The sequence below is a fragment of the Panicum virgatum genome, chromosome 9K, assembly GCF_016808335.1.
Source record: "Panicum virgatum strain AP13 chromosome 9K, P.virgatum_v5, whole genome shotgun sequence".
In the NCBI taxonomy this organism is placed as follows: Eukaryota; Viridiplantae; Streptophyta; class Magnoliopsida; order Poales; family Poaceae; genus Panicum; species Panicum virgatum.
The window spans coordinates 47,635,613-47,649,421 of record NC_053144.1 but is presented as its reverse complement, the minus strand read 5'-3'; positions in this window follow the sequence as shown (position 1 = coordinate 47,649,421).

The following is a 13,809-nucleotide window of genomic DNA, read 5'->3' as shown; positions in this document are numbered from 1 at the left end:
AACCGAGGACGCGCGAGGTGGTTTTTCCGGGGGCGCGACGCGTGGCCAACTCCGGCGGCGAACGCTGTCACGGCGAGAAACAAAGAAGGGAGATGGAGTGAGGGCAGTTTCGTAAATAAAGCGAAGTTCAAAACTCCAGTTTGTGAACTCCATTTTTATCCCTATTCCAAAGGTCAAATGAAAATCTTTTGAATATCAAACTTGCTTAATATTTTGAGATCTACAACTTTTGTTTTAGGCACTTTTTCATTTGAGGCTTCCTTTGAAAATAAAATTTGAAACTTAAGTACATTTGAAAAGGTACTATATGCTTCGAAATTCAACTTTTTCTCCCATTTTTGTGTGATAACTCGAAAAACTTTGAACACGAAAGTTGTTCATCTTTTGAAAACCTACAACTTTGGTTTTGGACAAAAAATCATTTGAGCTATATTTTAGAAATTATTTTCAAATAATATTTGTTTAAAATTTGAAAGATTGTTTAAAACCTCGAATACTATGGTTCATTTGACTTGTAATTTTATGTGCAAAATTTAAATACACATAAACAGACATACATACACATGCATATTCATACATACACATATATTATTTTCCAAAAGAAATACATAATTTGAGTTTTTCTTGTTTATTAAGCATGAAATCATATTTAATATTTCTTGCTTAGCATTTTAAAACTCTGGGATGTCACAGGCACTTAATTACTAATCAACTTGTTAGACAAGTACCCTTTCAGTTACAGGGGAGGATTTTTGCCACTCAGCTTATAGTGTTGCCATCCCAGAAGATGGATATTATTCTTGGCATGAATTGGATGGAAGTTCACGGAGTCGTTCTTGACACTGTTTCTCAATCTGTGCACATCAATTCTCCTATCCATGGTTCGATGACCTTGGGTCTTAGGAGGCCCACCCCGTTGGTCCATACGGTGAACCACCCCGAGGGCAAGAAGCTAGCAGATATACCAGTGGTATGCGAATATCCGGACATCTCTCCGGATGATTTGCCTGGAATGCCACCAGATCGCAATGTGGAGTTTGCATTGAATTGCAACCGGGAACGGCACCAATTTCCCGAAGACTTTATCGAATGCCACCCAATGAGTTGGCTGAATTAAAGAAGCAATTGCAAGAGCTGCTCGACAAAGGCTATATCCGTCCTAGCACTTCGCCCTGGGGCTGTCCAGCGCTCTTTGTTAAAAAGAAGGATCAAAGCCTCAGGTTGTGTGTGGACTATAGACTTTTGAATGCCGTCACAATCAAGAATAAATACCCACTCCCTAGAATTGATAATCTGTTTGATCAGCTATTCAGGGCCAAGATATTTTCAAAAATTGATCTCCGCTCTTGTTATTATCAGATAAAGATTAGAGCTGAGGATATTCCCAAGACGGCTATTTCCACCAGATACGGGCTCTATGAATACCTGGTCATGTCTTTCAGGCTAACCAATGCCCCTGCTCATTTCATGTATCTCATGAACTCGGTGTTTATGCCTGAGCTCGATAAGTTTGTCGTAGTTTTCATCGACGACATTCTTATATTTTCCAAGAATGAAGAAGAGCATGCAGAGCATCTCCGCATCGTGCTCCAGCGCCTACGGGAACACAAGTTGTATGCCAAATTCAGCAAATGTGATTTCTGGCTTAAGGAAGTCCAGTTTTTGGGCCACATCATCTCAGATAAGGGGATTTCTGTTGATCCTAGCGAGATTCAAGATGTATTGAATTGGAAGACTTCAGAGTCTATTTCAGAGATCCGGAGTTTCCTTGGTGTTGACACTCCTTAGAGCCCCAATTTACGTACCACAAGCGCACGGATCGTGGTAGCTTTTCCCTTAGAGTACTCCCCCAAGCTTTATCAATCTATGGATCGGAAGCAAACCGACTAGAGTTTACCATCTAATCTATCGAACCTATCCTAAACATGAAGCGAAGATTGCATATAAACTGAACACTTGATAGATATGAATGAAGTATAAGTGTTCATCACACCCACAACCGTAGATGAGATAACACAACCAAGGAGCTAGGGCCTATCGTCTCTAGGTACAGTTCTAGTCAAAAAGGTGATCAAAACATAGATTGCATCTCAACTAAAGGTACACGAAATCATCTCTTAGAAAGGCGGCTCGCAAGCGGCCTACTTTCCCAAGGTCACCGGTGCGAGGTGCGTGTCGACGCCTAAGGTTTTCCAAAGCTTTACCCCAAACGCCCACCAAGTGCTCTTACTCGAAACTCCTCCTCTTGGTGGCCGCGCAACGACTCCCATGGTACTCGCCATCGATCCTATTCCACATCATGTCGTCGCTAGAACTTTTCCCTCCGCCATGCTGCCACCACACCGGGGTAATCAACCAACTAGCTAAAACACGCTACCTCAACGTATCCGCAAGATATAGACTAATCACCACGAATAGATCTAATCTTACTATGAACATATGGATGCATCACATATGAGAAAGAAAGCATGCATTGAAGCAGACCAAAGTCGAGACAACTAGAATAAAGAGTAGATTGATATCACCATCGTGTGTGTACATACCCCGATGAATGTAGTGGATGACTCCCGAACTCCACCATGGCACAACCTCGTAGGGAGGCCATGGCGGCTAGGGGTGGCCTAAGCCATCTCCTAGGTACCCTCGAAGACTTGCGACGGCCATCAGCCTCCTCCGGTCTTGGCCCTAGGTTTTCGTCGAGTTCTGGGTGGATTTATTCTCCGAGTTGAATAAGGTGCAAGCTATTTATAAGCCGAGGAAGCCACCGGTCGAAGGGGAGGCCGAACCGCCTCGGAAACGGGCTAGCCAGCCAGCCTCATGGGCCTAGGCCGGCCGACCTACCCTCTTTCGGGACCGCCTCGGTCTCATTTTTCGCGTGTAGACTCCTCGCATCTTCTAGAGTTTATGTCCTTCACGATTGCACCCCTTTGGACGTCGTTATCTTGGAGATATCTTCGAGGAAAGGATTAGATAGGGAATCCTTCCTTAAATCTTTATTTGCTTTGCTTAATCCCGAAGTATCTTGATCTCATCTTTGTGGGCTTGGTCCTTTGGGCTTTCTTGGAGGATGGATGTACATGAGTGGGCTTCGAATCAACATGGGATTTGGTCCTTCCTTTGGGCTTTGGCATTCGTCTTTCTCCGTGTTAGCGCTCGATCACGGGCCTCATCATTTCATGCTCCAAAATAGGCCAAAAACCTACAAAAATTAAGTTTCTCCAAAATATATGTGCAAATGTGAAAATGACCAATAATTAGGCCGGGGTTAGGACGGTTAGTGATTTTGATATTAAATTCATGCCATTATCAAGTCCAGGAGCTTTGCTTATAAAAAAAATCAGCGTTACCCCTCAATGTCCTCTCTGCACTTAGTCATACATAACAAGACATATTGCTCTCTCAAGTATTTAGCATTTAAGTTCATGTTGTGACCGGCTACTTTTTCATTATGGAAGATAGACTAGCAATTAAAGAACAAGCCACAATAATAAATAAATGCAATGCTCTCAAACTTAAGTGAACTTCGAACCTTTACCTTGTTTCATCGTGAAGAGTTTTCAAAAGAATGCATATCAAACATAAGTGAGGTTCTCTTGCAAAAGATCATGGAAATATTCATCTCATCAAGTCGCTCAAGCCTACATTAGATTGTCTTCAACCTATTCTACTCATATATAAAAGTGGAAGGCTTATGTGGAGCTTGGTAGGTAAAAACAATCTTAGCAAAACATTATATTTGAAATATTATCAAACTAAGAGAGAGATCTAATGGAATTACCGAGACTAGTCAAAAAGGCCATTGGAAAATAATGTTGGAGAGGGAGAAAGATGAAACACACACATTTAGATAGATGGACATGTGCAAGTGGCAAATGGATGATCCCGAGACACAAATGAAGTTCTCGTTATCGGATTGCACATGGTTGGAAGATTTGAGTATGGAATAGTTTTTCAAAGTAACTTGGAAAATTAATGAAGCCAAAAAGAACTAAGGAGCATTTTATTCTTCTCTTTTTTTCTTTCATTTTTCTTTTCTCCTCTTTTTTTTCCATTTTTCTATTTTTCTCTTTTTCTTTCTTTTTGCTCCTTAGAACTTTTGATAACATAGAATACTTACCCAGCCATCCCCCCATGCTTGAACAAATGCTCGTCCTCGAGTATGAATAGTAGGAGAACCAATTAGCTAGGGTAAGTATCTCAAATTCACCTTCTTCTTTGTAGAACCTCTTGAATCTCCGGGGAGCCTTGTCTCCCAAAACTTTTCTTTATATGGTGCCCTTGATTCTTTTGATTCCGTCAAAATGATAATCCATACTCAAATTGGGTTGTGGTCAAGGAGGTAATCACAAAAATATATTTTTGGTTTAGGGTGGATATCCAGCGAGGTTTGCAAAATTCCCGAAGTAGAAACTCACAATGCATGGATAAATAGGCTAGCAAAAAGAAGGTTACACAAAAAAAACGGAATGACCAGCTTCTTAGTCTCATACCAAAGAAATCAATCTTAATCCAACTCATCAAAATATAAGTTTGCAATCTAAAGGTTTCATCATGAAAGAATATGTAAGTATAGGCTTTGGTACGTAGAACTTTGCAAGAGATTCACAAATGTAGATAGCATAGGAATTAAGTTTTCAAATTAAACAACACCAGGTGTAAGGTCATCGGTAGACTTAAATCAAAGAGCAACATAGAATATGTGGGTCTAGAATTTAGTCATTTAACCTCCACAAATAAAAGAGCCGGTATTTAATCATTTTAATTCCATTTAATTGAGAGCAAATGGTCAAGTCATATACAACATAGCGTAGGTAAAACAAAGCAGCAACTTTCATCACTTTTCCATAAGCAAGAGCATATAAGAATATCATCGTGGTGAGCTCAAGGTGATGGTGGTTATCATTCATTGAAAACAAAAACAAATCTAGGTTGTACTCCTAGTAGCCATATTATTATAGGGAGAGATATACAAAGGTTGCATCTATGGTTGAAGGCATATATGTACAAGCATTTAGAAAAAGAGAGAGTTGAGGAAGAATTACCGTCCTTCTCGATGCTCGTAATGAAGTGTAGCGCGGCCTCCCCCATACTTAAGCATTGTGCTAAGCATGGAAAAAGAATCATGAGCACCTTGTGGCAACCGTGATTATCTTACTCCATGAGATCTTTCTTCTTTGTCCACGAAATTCTCCCCCATGCTTAGCATGATGCTAGGCGTGGAAGGAGAAGATGGACCATCTTGCAATTCTTGAAGTCCTTCCCTCATGTGTATGAATATCATCTTCAATGTGTCTTCACCTTTGTTGCCTCAATTTTCTTCAACTTCTTCTTGTACTAAGTCATGGTTCCAATCATTGCTTCACATCGTCGTCGCCTCCTTCAATTCCTCATTGTCCTATTGCTGCCTCATCTTCACGAATTTTTCTTTCGATTTCCAGAACAGAACATGTACTGAAACATTCCTCCATTGCGAAGTGCATGAATTTTCCTTTCCAATGAGTCCTCATTCTCCCAAAATTGATTCCGAACAAGAGAGTTATGTTCATTTCATCCCAGCACTGCAATCTGTCCCGACGAATTTCAGAACGCGCAACGTCCAATGTTCTTGCCATATCTCCTTGTACGGGTCTTCAAATTCATTGATCTTAGATGCGTTGGAACGGGAATTTCATGATTCTTCTGAATATCAATATTTTCTTCCTTGTACATCTCTGTCCATGTGCAAAATTTGATGAAAACAGCGGGTCTTGCTCTCGAACTTTGGAGGTGTTGACGAATTTGATTTCTTCTTTGATCACGAATTCATGGGAATGCTTTGTCATGCCTGCAAAATAATTCAAGTGCACAATCTACCCCCAAGGTGATAGTTTTGAGTAGAAACAATTGCCAACAAACCAAAAACATCCCCTAAGATACTTAACTTGTGGCATAATTAGTCTAGTGAAAATTAAACCTAATGGGTGTATGTGAATGCAAGTGGGAGGTGTGTGTATGTGAATGAGACGAAAATGAATTGCTATCTTGGTCAAAATAGCTTAAAGATGGAGGTCCGCAAACAAGTTTAAACACCATGTTTACACAAGATTGCAAAAGATAAATGCTATCATGATAAGCATTACATGGATAGGAAAGCATACATCAATAAGATTGAGACCAAGCTAACAAAATGAGGGCATGAACAATGGAATGGATGCAAAGTGCAAATGCAAAGTTAGCAAACACAAGTGTTAGCGAGGTTGAAAGGACATTTCGATGTTGTTCCGCAACTAGCATATTCAAAAACAATTGCTAAGAGTGACAAAAAGCCTTCGCGACACTTCATAAGAAGTTAGGCTTTTGTCAATGAAAAGATTATTTATCGAAAAAGGACCAAGCAACCGAGCTAACAAGGTTTTAGAAGTAGGTTTATGGGTTTCCTATATTTTTAGCTTAAAACAAAAATTTTGAAGAGAGAGTGTTGGGTATAGAAATTCTATCTAAGGTGGTTTCAAAAAACTAGAGAGAAACAAAAGTTAGATTTTTTTTGAAAGAAAAACATAACCTATGGTTTTAGGATTGCTCTATGAGTGGTTTTCCTAAGGGTTTTAGGATCTCAAAAGTGAGGCTAGTCAATGTTTTTTAAAAAAAGAGTTTTTTTTTAAATACAACATGCAATACAATGCAAGGGTGAGACGAACAACATGGTATGCAATGCAACACGAGGTGGGTGAACAAAATGATATGACATGATGAGGTGGTCTAAAACAAAACAAAAAGTTAGTCTAAGTTAACTAGCCACAAGTTTAGAATCAAAGAGCGGTGCAACACTTCATATTTCCCTCTAAAAGGACACAAATAAAAAGACTCTAAACACTAATAGGCACACAAAAAGGTCTACAAGTTTCCCAAGATCAAATAACAAAGTGCTCCCTCAATAACATTTAGAATGAACAACATGAAGTTGTGGTTTTTGTTAGAGCAATGGTATAATGTTACTTGATATTCCGATTAAAGAGTGCAATGTAGATGGTCATATTAATATATATAAATAGATAAATAAAATGAACGGGTTGCCTCACACAAATCGCTTCATTTAAAGTCATAGAGCTTGACTTTCTCACATACCTTCTCATTGATGTGAAGCCATGGTCCTTCATGCGAGAATTCGAATTGTCCATGCAACTTGTATTGATGACGCCTTTAGTAATCCATCGTGGTTCGCTCTTAACATCTTCATGTGTTGAATGTTGTCACTCGTGCCTTCCTTTGCCAACGTCCTTGGGGCCCTTATTTTGTCTTGAGCTTCTGAATTCGATCATGTATGCTTGACGAAACCACAGCCCAAGCTCCTCTTCATTGTTGGCATCCTCATCTCCTTCACCTTGTTCTCGTCACGTTTCTATTCGTCTCTCCTTAGAGCCCCAATTTACGTACCGCAAGCGCACGGATCGTGGTAGCTTTTCCCTTAGAGTACTCCCAAAAGGTTTATCAATCCGTGGATCGGAAGCGAACCGACTAGAGTTTATCATCTAATCTATCGAACCTATCCTAAACATGAAGCGAAGATTGCATATAAACTGAACAATTGATAGATATGAATGAAGCATAAGTGTTCATCAGACCCACAACCGTAGATGAGATAACACAACCAAGGAGCTAGGGCCTATCGTCTCTAGGTACAGTTCTAGTAAAAAATGTGATCAAAACATAGATTGCATCTCAACTAAAGGTACACGAAATCATCTCTCAGAAAGACGGCTCGCAAGCGGCCTACTTTCCCAAGGTCACCAGTGCGAGGTGCGTGTCGACGCCTAAGGTTTCCTAAAACTTTACCCCAAACGCCCACCAAGTGCTCTTACTCGAAGCTCCTCCTCTTGGTGGCCGCGCAACGACTCCCATGGTACTCGCCATCGATCCTATTCCACATCATGTCATCGCTAGAACTTTTCCCTCCGCCATGCTGTCACCACACCGGGGTAATCAACCAACTAGCTAAAGTCTAATCAACACGAATAGATCTAATCTTACTATGAACATATGGATGCATCACATATGAGAAAGAAAGCATACATTGAAGCAGACCAAAGTCGAGACAACTAGAATAAAGAGTAGATTGATATCACCATCGTGTGTGTACATACCCCGACGAATGTTGGGGATGACTCCCGAACTCCACCATGGCACAACCTCGCAGGGACTCCATTTAACGTCTCCATTAAATCTCAGGACGAGATTTCTTTTAGGGGGAAGGATTTTAATGTCCAGATATTTATCCACTCTAATTAAATTAATCATGACTCTTAGTTTCAAGTTTAAGCGACAAACCATAAGTTAGAAGTTTCTTTGTCAGTCTGGCTGGATCGGTCTAACCGGTAAGGGCAACCGGTCTGACCGGTCAAACCTGGGTCAATCGTTTTGGGCCCACAGCATTGAAATCGCACTCTCTCTCACTCTCACCAATTCACTCATCCTCACACACCGCCCTCAGCTCCCTCACGCTCCCTCCCCGAGCTCCCCTCTCCCCAAAAACCCTTTCCAAAGGTTCCCCTTTTCCACTCAATCCAAGGCCGGGGAGAGCTTCAAATCGGTTAAGGATCATCCTCTTCCGGTGCTCCTTCCCGGGAAAAACGTGGAATCTCAAGTTCTTCATGGGGGAGAAGCCTATCCAAGGTACTTTAGCTAGGGATGAGTCGATCTCCTTTTCTAGATGATCTTAGGTGATTCCCTCTGGTCAAACACCTCCAATGGCACCCTGGAACTAGTTCCTAGAAGGATATTGGAATTAGTGGGCGATTTTCGCCGCGCCAAGAATCCTGGTTTTGGTCTGGGTAGGACCGGTCTGACCAGTGTCGTGGTTAAGTTAAATGGGACCGGTCTGACCCGTATGGGGTACCGGTCTGACCGGTAGGGCAGTGGCTGAGAGGGTTAAATAGGTAGTTGTTGGTGCAATTAATTAGAAATTAATTCGGATATAGGTTACTTATAATTTTTATAAATCATACATCCATTCTCATGTCATATGCATATGCACACGTGTAGCAGCCGCCGCGGAGGAGGTGGTGTACGAGGTGGTTGCGGAGCCACAGGAGTCGCAGGGGCAAGCCCCGCAACAGGAGGTTCGTGAAGAGGCGGCCCCAGGCCCAGCCGACCCTAGTGGCGAGCAGCAGAGTCAAGGCAAGCCCCGGTGCACATCCTATTATTTTAAATTATGACACATATATATGTATCTATTACTTGTGCATTACGTTTAGGAGTTGTTTGGACCCTAGTTGCATGATCCCTTGGTTTCCTTGAGTTATACTAGTATGTATAGGATGATAGAAATACTATGCTTAATAAGTTCACGATAGAAGTCGAGTGACTTCTTGTCACTCGCGAGATATAGGATATTTAGAAGTCGAGTAATTTCCGGTTACTCGCGAGATATAAGTGATCTATATTTATATTACAGTCTCTGAGTTATTGAATGTGATATGGAAATGTGAGACCGGACGGGGAGAGATGATGATGTATAGGTATGACAGAAGGACCGAGTTCCTGGTTGTCTTAACCCCGTCTGAGTCGGTTAAGGACCGGTCGTTGTCGGCAGTGCTGATCGGGGATTGAATTGTACTAACCACATGCCGGGAGTAGGAGGTAGTCGAAACCGGTAAGCCGAGTACTGCCTTGTTTTGAAAGTACAGAACTTCTACCCACCCCTTAGGGCGAGTCGAGTGGCCGCGGAGAATTGGGATGCATATGTTTACTTTTGGTGGTCTACACACCGTCAGACGAGCGAGACTCAAACTTATCAAGATTTCCATCTTTCAGCACAAAGCACCGGCAACCGAAAACTCTGAGATGGTCAACACGGGGCTGGCGTCCAAACCGCAACTCATAAGAGGTCCTGTGCATGAAAGCATGCAAGAAAATGCGGTTGGACACATAACAAACGGTGTTAACCGCCTCAGCCCAGTATTTGCGAGGAGTCCTATGCTCATCGAGCATCGTCCTCGCCATCTCAACCAGCGTCCGATTCTTCCGCTCTACAATTCCATTCTGCTGTGGAGTGTAGGGAGAAGAATGCTGATGTTTAAGCCCTTGATCACTGCAAAAGGCGTCAAAACGAGCGTTTTTGAATTCTGTGCCATTATCACTGCGAATCGCTCTCATGGCCTGGGGTAGCTCGTTTTTCAACCTCAAGATCAAGTCTCGAACAAACTCGAAAGCTTCATCCTTGGTTCTCATGAAAAAGACCCAAGAATAGCGAGAAAAGTCGTCCACAATCACAAGCACGTACCACTTCCCATCAACAGACATCACACTAGAAGGACCAACTGTGTCCATGTGTAGCAACTCTCCAGGGTGAGCGGTCATCACCTGATTAACAGGCGGATGAGAAGCGGCAATCATCTTCCCCGTGGCGACACGGAGGGCAAACAAGGTCCTTTTCATACTTCAACTTGGGCAATCCTCGGATCAGGCCAAGTGAGCTCAGTCTCGACAACAAATCGAAGCTCAAATGTCCAAGTCTCCTATGCCACTTCCATAAATCAGAAGAAGGACCAGCCATCAAGCAATGAGAAGGACCAAAAGGAGTTCCAGAGAAGTCAACCAAGAAAACTCGATTGCGAGGTGAAATCCGGCAAACCAAATCTCCTATGGAATCAAGAACACGCGAACAACCCTCCTTAAAGCGAACCTCAAACCCCTCATTAAGAAGTTGCGAAACAGAGAGCAAATTAAAACCAAGGTTCGAAACCAAAGCAACTTCTCTCAGGGTAAAGCGATCAGAAATCCGAACAGCGCCAAGTCCACATACCTTTCCTCTTCCATTATCCCCGAACACAATGTACTCCTTTGAGCGCATCGGGGTGAGGCTGGAGAACCATTTGTCATTTCCGGTCATGTGGCGCGAACAACCAGAGTCCATGATCCACCTGTTCTCCAAGCCTCCGACCTGCACATCAATAGTGAGACAAAGGGTGAGCAAATGTCTCAACACTGGGGTTAGCAAAGTGAGAAGCAAACCAGTGTCGAGCTATTTGCTCTACAGAAGGGTTAGCAAAACCAGACAAAGCGTATCCCCCGTCCCGTCTACCGCGTGACTGACGAACACCACCGCGAGGAAAACGTGGAGTCTCAAAACCTCCTCCAAAGCCTCGGTCCCATGGTCCATAGTCGTACTGAAAACAACCAGGAGCACGACCGGCAAAGCGACCACCCGCTGGAGCACGGTAACCACCACCGTCTCCTGACCTCCACCTACACGGCGCGCCCTAGCATCTCGCCTATCACCACGCCGAGAAGGACCATGCACCCGAGCAGAGTACATGTCCGCGTTCCGTCTCTCCTGCTCTCTCCTCACAGTCCGCTTCCTCCTGAAGCAAAACTCCTCCAGGTGACCTTCTCTGTCACAGAACTCGCAGTGGTACCTCACCTCACGCTTGGGAGGTGGAGGCCTAGCCTGCGGACGGGGAGGAGCATCCCTCTTCTTCTGGGCAACCTGGGCTATGGCAGCAGGGAGCGTGTCGAGGGAGTTCCTCAGCCAATTGGGCTTTGGAACCCAAACCTGCTTCTGCGGAGGTGCTTTCGGTGGTTCTTTAAGCACACCTCGCATTCAGACTTAGACTGCAACGAAGCTAGATCAGACTTAAAGATAGGACACTCCTCGCATTCAAGCACATCGCTAACAATAGGAGCATTCTTAACCAGTTCTAGTTCATGCTTGGCCTTAGCGAGCTCATGAGACACGTCAGCAAGTGAAATCTTAGCAACATCTAAGTTCGCGACGTTCTCATCATGCTTGGCACGGAGAGCAACAAGATCGTTCATGTGAGATATGCAGCCAGCGCACTCATCCTCACTAGACTTCTCCCTAGCACAAGCCAGCTCAGCCCTAAGCTTTCTACGCTCTCTAGCTGCTTCCTTAAGCAGCCTCTTCTGGTTGTCGAGAGCGGCGTACAACTCTCTAACCTCTGTATCAAGCAGGTCGATCATGGAGTTTACCTCTGAATCGCTCTCGGATCCAGGAGAAGAGCCGGAGTGCGTCGGTGTAGCATGTCCACCCGAAGACGCACGAGCACCATTGGCTTCGCCAGCCATGGTGCAGAAGCTCTTGCCTGACCGGCCGCCAAGCAAAGGCTGATGAAGCCGGTGGCTTCCTTGTCTTGCTTCTTCTTCTTCTTGTCGTCGTCATCGGAGGTCGGTGAAGAAGAGCGGTTGGTGTCGGAGCTCTTGTCGAGGTCGCTGAGCTGCGTCAGCAAGGCCTTCTCCCGCTTCTTGGCCTTGTACTGGAAGCGCTTCTTGAGCGACTCCTTGTCGAAGCGTCCTCCCCGGTCATGACTGCGGTGCTTGTGGTGCCGACGCTCCTTGTTGGAGCCTCCCTCGTCGCGGTCGCGGTGGCGTTAGTAGTCGAAGGAGTTGTTCTGGCCACCGCCGGACTTCTTGGGGCAATCGGCGATGAAGTGGTTCAGATCGCCGCAGTTGTAGCACCCGGGGTTCTTCTTCCTCTGCCTGTTGTGGTAGACTCGCTGGAACTTGCTGATGAGGAGGCACAAGTCGTCGTCGCCCAGCGTCTCCAGCTGCTCATCTGAAACAGAAGACAAAGAGGCAAGAGAAAAGTCAAGAGCAGAGTTAGCGTTAGAGCTCGATCCACCTGGGCCAGTCACAAGAGCGACGCTCTTGGAAGGAGGGGCACCATTGAGTTTGGCTCGTGTCTGGTTATCCACCTCCGTGGCCTTGAGCTTGCTGAAAAGCTCGTTCACAGTCAGAGTCTCATAGCCTGCAGACTCAATGATCGTGTTCACCTTGAGATCCCACACAGAGCGGTCAAGTGCGTAGAGCAACTTGAGAGCCTTCTCGTGCTCTGTGTACTCAAGAGCACCAGCAGATCTGTTCGCATTGACCTTGTTCACAATCGACTGAAAACGACTGAACATCAGGTCAATGCTCTCACCCGGCTCCTGTGTGAAGTTCTCGTACTCACGCCGGTGAGTCTCGAACAGTCTGGCCTTCACCTGAGGTGTACCCTCGTGGTAGTTCTCAAGACACGTCCAAATTTTGTGGGCTTCCTGAAAACCCTGGACGCGTGAGAACTCCGCACGAGAAACGCCAGCGAACAAGACATTGACGGCCTTGGCGTTAGCCTCGTGCTGGGTCACCTGAAGAGGCGTGGTCCGAACAGCCAGCACCTCGTAAAGCTGGTTCTTGGTAATCTCCCAGACCTCGGCTCCCATGCTCTGCAAGAAGGCTCTCATGCGAACCTTCCAGTAGGCATAGTCCTCGCCGGAAAACACCGGGATCTTACCAAGACTCGCCATGGTCGCCAAGTGATTTTCGAACCGGTTAAGGTATTGAAAACCTCAACCAAACTCTGATACCAATTGTGGGACCGAAGCCGGCGACCAGAGGGGGGTGAATGGGAGCCGATCAAAATTTCTTCGAAATTCGAATCGTCGGCCTATGTTCCAAAATCGCCCAAACCCTCAAGCATTCTGAACAAAGTTTAGAGTAGCTATTGAAAAGCTAAACCAACACAAAAGGCCTCGAACAAGCGAGCGAAATCTCGAAGCAAATCGGAAGCAAAACTGAAAAACTACAGAACTGATCTGCCTGGACCGGTCTGACCGGTGCGCTGGACCGGTCTGACCGATCGTGTCTGTTCAAAATCAAGCAGACCGGTCTGACCGGTCTGACCGGTGGCACCCAGAAAACCCCGAAAATCTTTGATTCAAACGGTGAATCTCGACCAAACGACCATGAAAATCGATGAAACTTGGGGGATTGCTTCGCCCCTACCCCGTGAACATATCCCCAAAAGATCTCGGCCTAAAGATCAACGAATCTTGA